The following is a 9,674-nucleotide window of genomic DNA, read 5'->3' as shown; positions in this document are numbered from 1 at the left end:
GAACTCAGCTGGCATGTGAGGCCAATCCTCTGTGTCCACAAGGTGACATGGGGAGAACGACACACAGGTTCTCGTCACAAGTGGATCTGAATCAGAAACTTCAGATCCGGATCAAGATCCAAGCCCCTCCACAATTCAGGAGTATTCAGCTCTGGAGTCCCTGTGTGGTTCTGACTCCACCTTATTGAGACCCCACAGATGTAACAGGAGGAGATGCTGCAGATCAGATCTGAGCTGCCTCAGCAGAGTGGGGTGGGGAAGCACGAGGCTAGAATAGCCAGGATTGCTGTGAGTCAGGAGTGAGGGGCCTCAGCAGAAATGGGAGGGTGGAATAGCAGGCAGGATCTGCAGGTCAGAACAGATTCCCAGTGATTCTATGTCTCACTCTTGTGGGCAGACCTCTATAGTTAACCATAATGAGAAACAATAATGTCTAACCATCACTCTACTATCTGCAGTTTCTTCTATTGGGTAACTGCTCTGTGGCCATTCAAATGCAGGAGTAGGTGACCTAAGAGACCTTTTCTACCTGTATCTACTATGATCTGATATATTCTGTGGAAGTGACCAACCACCTGTTTGCGCTTAGCCAGTGAAACCCCACAACGTGTGGGCAGCATCCTGCATGCTGGATAATAACCTGAGAGGACTCCATGCCTCTAATCCTACACTAGCTCTGTATTAAGAGAATTATTTGCAACTCAAGCCTTGTGCAAACACACTGACTTCCAGATTCCTCCTCCAAATCTTCCATCCTGCAACCTGTGCTCCGCCCCGCTACAGGCAAGGCCCCTTTAGGGGCAGTGGAGCTGCCCTCTTTGGAGAGTTTCTCCTGTAAGCAAAGTAGTGTCATGATGCCAGGGCACTCACAGTGTTGCTTTGCCTTGTTGCAAGGGCTCCAAAAGTTATCCTGGGCCCCCTTTCCCCCTTTCCAGTGAGTTTAGCCAGACGCAGAACCAACCCCACAAAAACAGGACGATCCCAGATGTAATAGGAAAGGTGGTGGCAACAGTTCAAGCCACTCAGAGTAAATAAAGGAAAAGGACACAATAAATACAATCTTCACTCAACTGTCCTAAGAGATAAATATGCAAAACTAACCCCGCTGGATTGCTGCTGACAGGAGGAAATGTCAGCTTTGCTGAGGTGCCTGAGCTGTTTCCTGACAGATTTTGTTTCCTTTGGCAGCTGTTTTCACCTGTCCCCTATTTTGGCCCGGGCCGCTGTGTGGGATAGACAGTGTCAGATAGTGAAGTGATTTCCCATCCGTGCCGTGTTGCTTACACTGCTGTAGCTCTGGTTTTGTCATCGCTTCAGTCAAAATCTTGTACCTCGCAGTTTATTGTGTAACAGGCTGGATTGGAGAATGGAACCCAGGGCCTTAGACAGACAGCAGTTTCTTCTTTCAATACTTCTCCCCCCACAGAATGGAATAATGGAGCCATAGACGTTAGAGACAGAAAGGCATGCTGTCACCCACTCCGCCTACTGGGGGGTCAATGCACGATTGTTTCCTCTTGTACATTTGCCAATGCTTTGTGCAGTCTAGTTTTCAAAAAAAAAAAAAATCCCAAGTAACGTGGCTTCTGCTATTCTCTTGGGAGTCGCTTCTGCCACCTAATACATGTCACTGCCAATTTTTCCTGATATTTAAGTGAAATTATATCAAACTAAGTGGTTCCCTTCCTGTGTGCTGTTTCCACCTTTCAAATATTTGCAGACTGTTATCTTATGTGCCCCACCCTAGTCATCCCCAAGCCAAGCTGCACACAGCTAGATTTTCTAGAGCCAATACTTCCAGGGCCTACCACCATTTTGGTGGCCTAGGCACAGAGAGTTTGGTGGGACTCCATTCAGTTCCCGGGGGCGTGGGGGGGGAGAATCGTGTCCACGACCACCTTTGCCTCTGTGTGGCTTTGCAGAGAGGCCCTGGACTCCACAAGGTGTGACACCTGAACGAGCTGCTATTGGTGTTATTCTTTCCTTGATAATTTTTTGGATGAGCAAGAACCAGAATGCTGATCAGAATAAGCAGCAAGGTTAAAATGGTGGCTGTACTCCCTTCCTAGCTCACACTGCCTTGACTCACTTCATGGCTTTGTCTTGCATGGCCTGTTGTTGTTTCAAGTTTCCCTTTCTCGGTGTTTGTTTCCTGAGAAAGGGGCCCAGTGAAATTTCTGGTGGAAATATTTTCAAAAAAGCATAAAAGCGGCTGGCGAGCTCGGCTCCTGCCTGCAGCACCCCTGGCTTGGCCATCTCAATAAAGCCCTGAGCCAAAGCCCAGAGAAGGCAGTGGAAAAGCTTCCATTGAAATCACTGGGCTGTGGACCAAAATTGGCATTGCAATAATAGCATACGAAGAGGGAAGGATATTTGCAGCTTAGTTGGGCAAATATGTCACACTCACGGCCATAGAGGACACTGGGATGAACACAGGCAGGCTGCCCAGCATATATCCAGGAGTGCTCTAAAGAGAGGGCATTGGCTATTGCACAGTTTAAGACTCAATACAGAATAAAACAAGCAGCTCAGCCATGATGCTGACAGTTGCCCCGGTGCTTGTCACCTTAGCTTTTGCTGCTACTCTGGTAAGTCATTTCTGATTATACAGAGCAGGGCACATGAGCCATCTGAACTGTTCAAAGCCTAACCTATGAGGCTTTTCTGATAAATATTAAAAACAGGAAGTTCCCAAATAGAACATTGAGCAGTTACTGCTTTGATTGCTCAGAACACTAAAGCTGATTTTCTGCACTCAGAGACTGATGCAGACAAAGCACGACAAGAGCTTACCCAACAATCGCAATGGGTTTATGGGGTTATTTCACATTAGGGCATCATGTACACACCGGTGGGGGCAGGGCTGCTTTAACATCTATTTGATTATTTCCCACATATTGTTCTTTTCAGCTCTTTGCCCCACAAGGTCTTTCTCTCCATTTACTGATATCACTGATTTCACTGTGTCCTTGCCAGTCAGAAAACACACAGTCTAGAAATGTGCTCACCTGCTTGATGTAATTTCAGACCACTCAAACACTGTGGGCTTGACAATTCAGCCCAGACTCATATGTTATCCTGTTCACGTTCTGCTCAAGACAGAAACATGGGGGAAGGAAGTGAGAAGGAAAGAAAAAATCCAATGAAATATAATATGGGGGGCCAGATCTTCAGCTGGTGAAGGTTGGGATAGATCCTCAGACATCATTTTTGCTGCCTTAATAAGGCACAGGGCACCCACATGTACCAGCCATGTCACTAGCCGTGGAGGAAGCTGTTTAGTCAGCATGCATAAGGGTGACAGAATCAGACACTTAAAGAGCACAAAAGTCCAGAACAAAAAGATGCTCTTCCTCTTCTCGTCCCTCCTGGACAGAGGAATTTTAAGAGTATTGATTTTGGAGAAAGATTTATCAAAAAGGCGCGGTTGGCACCTTGATCTGAACAGACCTGGGATCATAGGCAAGTTGGGGGGTTAAATATTGAATACTCCTTGGGGAGAAAGATCCAAATTTATGTGAATCTACAGAATAGACTGTGAGGTTTGCAAAACCTGAACTCTCTTACAAACCCACGAGCTGTACTGTCAATTTCATCATTCCGGGGAGAACGGGGCCGGCTCTGAGAAATGGCATGGAACTATCCAGTAATGAATAGCTGGAAACGATCTGGGTTTATATGTCCTGCTAGAACTCATGCCGTATTTTGTATTCCCCCTCGGATTTTACCATATATGCTAAACAAACATTTCTGTGATGACAATGTTAAGATTGAGCTGGTAATTCCAATATCTTCATCATCACCCCATAGCTAATTAGGCTCATCTGTGCTTGCATTTACCCACTGTGTGTGTACATATGCACTTGCAGTAATTGCACCCACAAAGTAGGCACATAATTGCACACAGATTTGCCTAATGAAATTGTTTGAAAACTTGAATCGGAATTTTGAATCATGCCTGTAACTTAAGGCCTGATGCTCTGCTGGCATAAATTGCTGAAGCTCCATTTGAAGCGAATGAAGCTGAGGATCTGGTCCTTAACTCCCATTGGGGCACAACTTCACTAGCAGGATAGGAAAGAAAGCAGATAGTGAAATTAAGTGGAGGGGATCTGAGCCAAGTAGAATGCATTCAGTGGCATCTTTTAGTGCTGAGGGGTTTATTTATGGGCTGACATTTGTGAAATTGTATTTGGCTCAACTCCTGTAATATATTCCAAAGAGACTTTTTTCTTTATAATAAAGCTCTCTTCAGTGATGAGAGTCATACTCACTGGAACCTTATTTTTCAGTGTTCTAGCCAATCTCCCTTCTAATTTGACTACAGCCTACTCAGCTTGATCCCATCTCAGCACAGGCTCTATCCTCCAACCCTCCACCCCTCTGGACTGTGAGAAGGAGTGTAAAGCTCTGTCAAAATCTTGACCAGTCATTCCCAGTGCAGAGACAGCTGCAGTTAACCGTCTCCTTGCTCCTTCCCAGGTTTAATGTCTCTCCTTTGGGTAGAGTGGGTAGAGGCACCCCTGCCAGCTCCCCCTGCTTGAATCAGGAAGCCTCATTTCCATCTGTCACAACAGACTGAAAAGTCTTGCTGCTTCCGGCATGATGGCAGTTTTCCCTCTTTCCCACTGAATTTCAATCCTCCTTCCCACTTCCTGTCTCCGCCTTCTCCTGTTCTCCCTTTCCCTGCCTTCCCTCTCTTCTCTCTCACCCTAACATAAAGAATGGTGAAAAAATAGACCCCAACAGCAAGAGAGACATCTAAATGTCAGCTCTCAATCACATGGCATCGGAGCCACACCCCTCTTCATTTCTATCATGGTTTCATGGCTCCCCTCTCCCTCATTTTATGCTATAGGGACCTGATGTCTCAGTCTCCAGTGTTCCCTTCCCTAGACCTTTAACCAAAGGCATGCTGGCATTGTATTCTCTTCCCAGGGATCTGCATCCCTGCATCTCCCATTCATGCTGTCTAAGTTCTCACAGGGCTGCCAAATCTGGACTAGGCCAGTTATGCTAATTAAGCTAGTTCCAGTTCATGATAACTAACAGTTTGAGGACATCAAGAGAAAGCCAGATGCTGATTTCAGAGTGATGATTACAGGCTAATGGATGTCAAACACTCTGCTCTTCTCTCTATTTGATTCAAGAGCTTTTCTCTTTCTCTATATGCAGACCAAGCGTTCTGGGCTCCTGGAACTTATATTGAAGTCTCAGTATCACTTTAATTGCTTTTTTCAATAAAATAAACAATGCCGATATTTATTCATCTTCCTTCCTCTTATTAGTGCAAAGGATGCAGGTGGCTGCCTTTGTTACAGGGGCTTATTCTAATCAGCAATTGGATTTTTCCATTTCTCCATACATTCCTGACCACAACTGGGGCTGGCTGGCTGAAAGATGTCTTGAGATCTCAGGATGATCATGGGAACCAGGCATCCTGGGGAACTGGTAGAAGGGCATGGAGCCTTTCATCTCCGGGTCACAGGTCCAAATCAAGCCCCCAGTTGGATTGTGGACATCGCCATCTGATAGCTACAAGAAATGAGTGGATGGATCTTAGTCCAGTTCCTAGTGTGATCAGTGTGAACATCACACTGAACACTGCCACACTTGGTCCTGTTTTTGGCAACTTGTAGGAGGAAAGGCCATGGTCTGATAGGGCCATGGAGAGTGTCAGGAATAAGTAAATAAAGTGACAAGTTTGCTGGAGAGCAGGAATAACTATTTTGCAAGCTGGATATTACACAAGCATCCACTAGAATTATTTGCCCATCACTTCCAGTAAGGTCTCCACCCAACAAGCCCTGGGCTCCTCACACAACTGACAGGAAGCTAACTTCTGGCACCTCCATGATAGCCTGTTAATTTGCTTGCAGAGCTGGCAGGTGGTTCCTGCTTTTGGACTCAGAATCTGAAGTCAGGCTGCACAGGTTTCTAGTGGTGATGCACAAGGAAATGTAGCACTGTACAAAGGAATCTGAGAATAGGAATGGAAGAGAAGATGGGTGTGATGGAAAAGGAGTTTGTGCCTCCCATTCACATTCCATACAAACAAAACCACACCAGCTGCACCTCATCACTGAAGGGAGAAGGGTGCCGTTCTATTGACACAACACGATTACACCACAATTTCAGACTCTGGTCACCAGCATCCCCCATCAAGTAGTTTCTGACTTCCATAAGGGAGGCAGTTCTGTCCTCATTAGGCAGGAATAGTTTCCCAATTCAGCTCAGGAGGGCAAATGCTCAATCCCACCTAGGACGTCACTTTGGGTGAGGCAGTAACATAGGATCATACATATAAATATGTGGACTACCTGGGGACCTCTTACTATGCAGCTCACTGACAGAATAGACCATAATGGCCATGTATCCAAAATTCCTTGGGATGTTTGGGGTGAAGTAGATTTACCGTAAATAAGGTAACAAGGAAAAAATAATTCCATCAAGGAAGTCCACTTGCAGTGCATTGTCTCTAGAGTAAATTCTTAAAAATAATATTTAGATTAAATCAGCCCCTCTGATTCTACAAAGACATGAGAACGCGTCAGATGGGGAAAGGCTTTTGAGAAAGACCCAACCATCCATATTTGATAATACTATTTTCCTCTCTCTTCCTGGTTTTGTGTTGATTCTGCAGTTGTGTGCCCATTATCGCACACACCTGACATCCAGAGCTGGACCTGTGCCCTGCTGTACACTACTTCCCCACAGTTCCAAAGACTCTGGACTACATAACACCCCCAATCTGCAGCAAAATACCCCCACATCCTGCCATCGCTACCCCCATGCACCACATCACCAATGAAGCTGCACACTCGTTTCGTTTGCTGGTATATTCCACACTATCAGTACATCAGGGAGCATTGGCTTTGAAAAATAAGCTGAGATGCCTACCCGAGGTGAGCTCTTCCTCTCTGGTGTGTATCTTCCAGGGAATCACACTAATCCTGACAACTCATCCACTTCTTAGTAATAAGGAGCCCACTCTTTATGGCCCATTGTTGTTCTGAAGATGAAGTCAGATGCTGGTTTCCTGATGCAGCATCTGAGCGTTGTTCTTCCTGCTTGGATTGAAAGTCAAAGATGAGAGCAACATTGCAAAGAACAAAGCTGCCAAGCCAGTTGGGGCACAAGCTCACCAGTCAACATTTCCATTGGTGCTGATGCAACTTGGAATGTGTTTGTTGGAATGTATTTGCCTTCCCACAGTGACCACAAATTTATCAACTACTGCCAGAAGACATAAGGACTTTCTGGCTCAAAATGGATCAATGCTTAGTTTTCTTGTTGGTAAAAAGATAAACCAGCTCCATAAATTCTAAGAGACGTTCCATGTATTTCCAGTAGAGACAGGGAAGTGTTAGTACCATTATACAAGGCAGTAGTGAGACCTTATCTGGAATACTGTGTGCAGTTCTGGTCTCCCATGTTTAAGAAAGATGAATTCAAAATGGAACAGGTGCAGAAAAGGGCTACTAGGATGATCCGAGGAATGGAAAACCTACCTTATAAGAGGAGACTCAAAGAGTTTGGCTTGTTTAGCCTAACCAAAAGAAGGCTGAAGGGAGCTATGATTGCTCTCTATAAATACATCAGAGGAATAAATACCAGGGAGGGAGAGGAGTTATTTAAGTTAAGCGCCAATGTGGACACAAGAACAAATTGATATATACTCGCCATCAACAAGTTTAGGCTTGAAATTAGGCAAAGATTTCTAACCATCAGAGGAGTGAAGTTCTGGAACAGCTTCCAAGGGGAGCAATGGGGGAAAAAAACCTAACTGGCTTCAAGACTGAGATTTATAAGTTTCTGGAGGGGTGGTATGATAGGACTGCCTACAATGGCATGTAGCTGATCCACGACTGCTTGCGACAAATATCTCCTACAGCCAGTGATGGGACACTAGTTCGGAATGGCTCTGCATTACTACAGCGAATTCTTTCCCAGGTGTCTAGCTGGTGGGTCTTGGGGTCAGGAAGGAATTTGCCTCTGAGTCAGATTGGCAGAAACCCTGGAGGGTTTTCACCTTCCTCTGACGCATGGGGCATGGGTCACTTGCAGGTTTAAACTAGTGTAAATGGTAGCTTCTCTGTAACTTGAAGTCTTTAAACCATGATTTGACAACTTCAGTAACTCAGCCAGAGGTTAGGGGTCATTCTGATGGCCCAGACATCTGGTGCCTAGCAACTAACAGCCTTGGACAGCCAAGCCTCTGCAGGAAATCAAACAGTTTGACCAGCTGGGGAACAAAGGAACTAAGGTGGAAAGCAGGTGACAAGAGTTTTCCTGGCAGCCAGGACAAAGGGCTGGAGAGGAGCCAGAGGTGGTGGCTAAACATGAGGCAGCTGGAAGGAGAGGGGGCTGGTGAAATGGGGACTTGGGGGTCGAGAGCCAGCCCTTGGGGCTCTGGATCTGACCAAGATGGACTTTGCCATAACTTCCTGCTTGCTCTGCTAACAAAGAATTTTCTATGCTGTGCTCCAGACAATTAATAAACCCTTTTGTTTTTACAATGCTGGCTGAGAATCACTGTTGACTGAGGACTAAGGAAGGCAGGGGTGTGTGTGTGTGTGTGTGTGTGTGTGTGTGCTTTGGTTCCCTTTGTTTGTGCGGGTGTGGGGGTGTGCAAAGCTTCCCCAGGTGGCCTATTCAGCTGGACTCACTGAAGGGAGCTCACAGAGTGAAGCTGGGGTGATGAAGGCTCCGTGGTTAATCCCAGGAGGCACTGAAGGCAAGGAACCTTACCCTTTTGAAGCAGCAAAGAATCCTGTGGCACCTTATAGACTAACTGACGTTTTGCAGCATGAGCTTTCGTGGGTGAATACCCACTTCTTCGGATGCAAGTGGCATATCCCACTTCTTCAGATGCATATTCACCCACGAAAGCTCATGCTGCAAAACGTCAGTTAGTCTATAAGGTGCCACAGGATTCTTTGCTGCTTTTACAGATCCAGACTAACACGGCTACCCCTCTGATACTTTACCCTTTTGAGAATGTGCCCTGCGGGGGTTGTCACACTGAAGAGGCTCGTGCCAGGGATTGATTCAGTGCTGTTCAAGAGCACCAAGCCTGTGGACCCATGACATTGTCGGTATTTTCTGTTCATTTTAAAGAGAAGCAGATCTTGTGTTTTACAGCATCTCCATCTTCTTGAATGAAGCTGGATTCTTTGCAGGTGGTGTCAGATGCAAAACAATTTTTTAAAGACCGATTTCTTGCTAAACTGCTGCTATGAGGTTAACATCAGACACTCTGGTGTTGGGGCCCAGGAAGGAGAAGAATAAGACAGGGCAGATTGTGCGGACAAATACTACAGACAGACCTTCTGCATGTGGAATGTGATGCAGAGAAAACATTTGTTTTTTTTAACGACATAATTACTGCAGTTAGGTCATTTCCGACAATCCTGCTTTCACTGCAGCCATGGAAAAATTCCTATTGACTTCAGTGACAGCAGGCTGTGCTCCAAGGTGTCTCGCTACGTGTTCCATTCTGCCATTGTTTTCATACCCAGTTGCTTATTTTCCTTGAAATATTCTTTATCACTAACAGAAGGGAGTTTCTCTGTGCTATTTCCTGTTGCCTTGCCAAGCACAGAGGCTACAAACTAACAAAGGCTAATATCTTACAGGCCATTTAATGTGAATACTAATCTCATTATGGCCTG

Source organism: Mauremys reevesii, linkage group 8 (genome assembly GCF_016161935.1).
Source record: "Mauremys reevesii isolate NIE-2019 linkage group 8, ASM1616193v1, whole genome shotgun sequence".
In the NCBI taxonomy this organism is placed as follows: Eukaryota; Metazoa; Chordata; order Testudines; family Geoemydidae; genus Mauremys; species Mauremys reevesii.
This window is presented reverse-complemented; position numbering follows the sequence as displayed.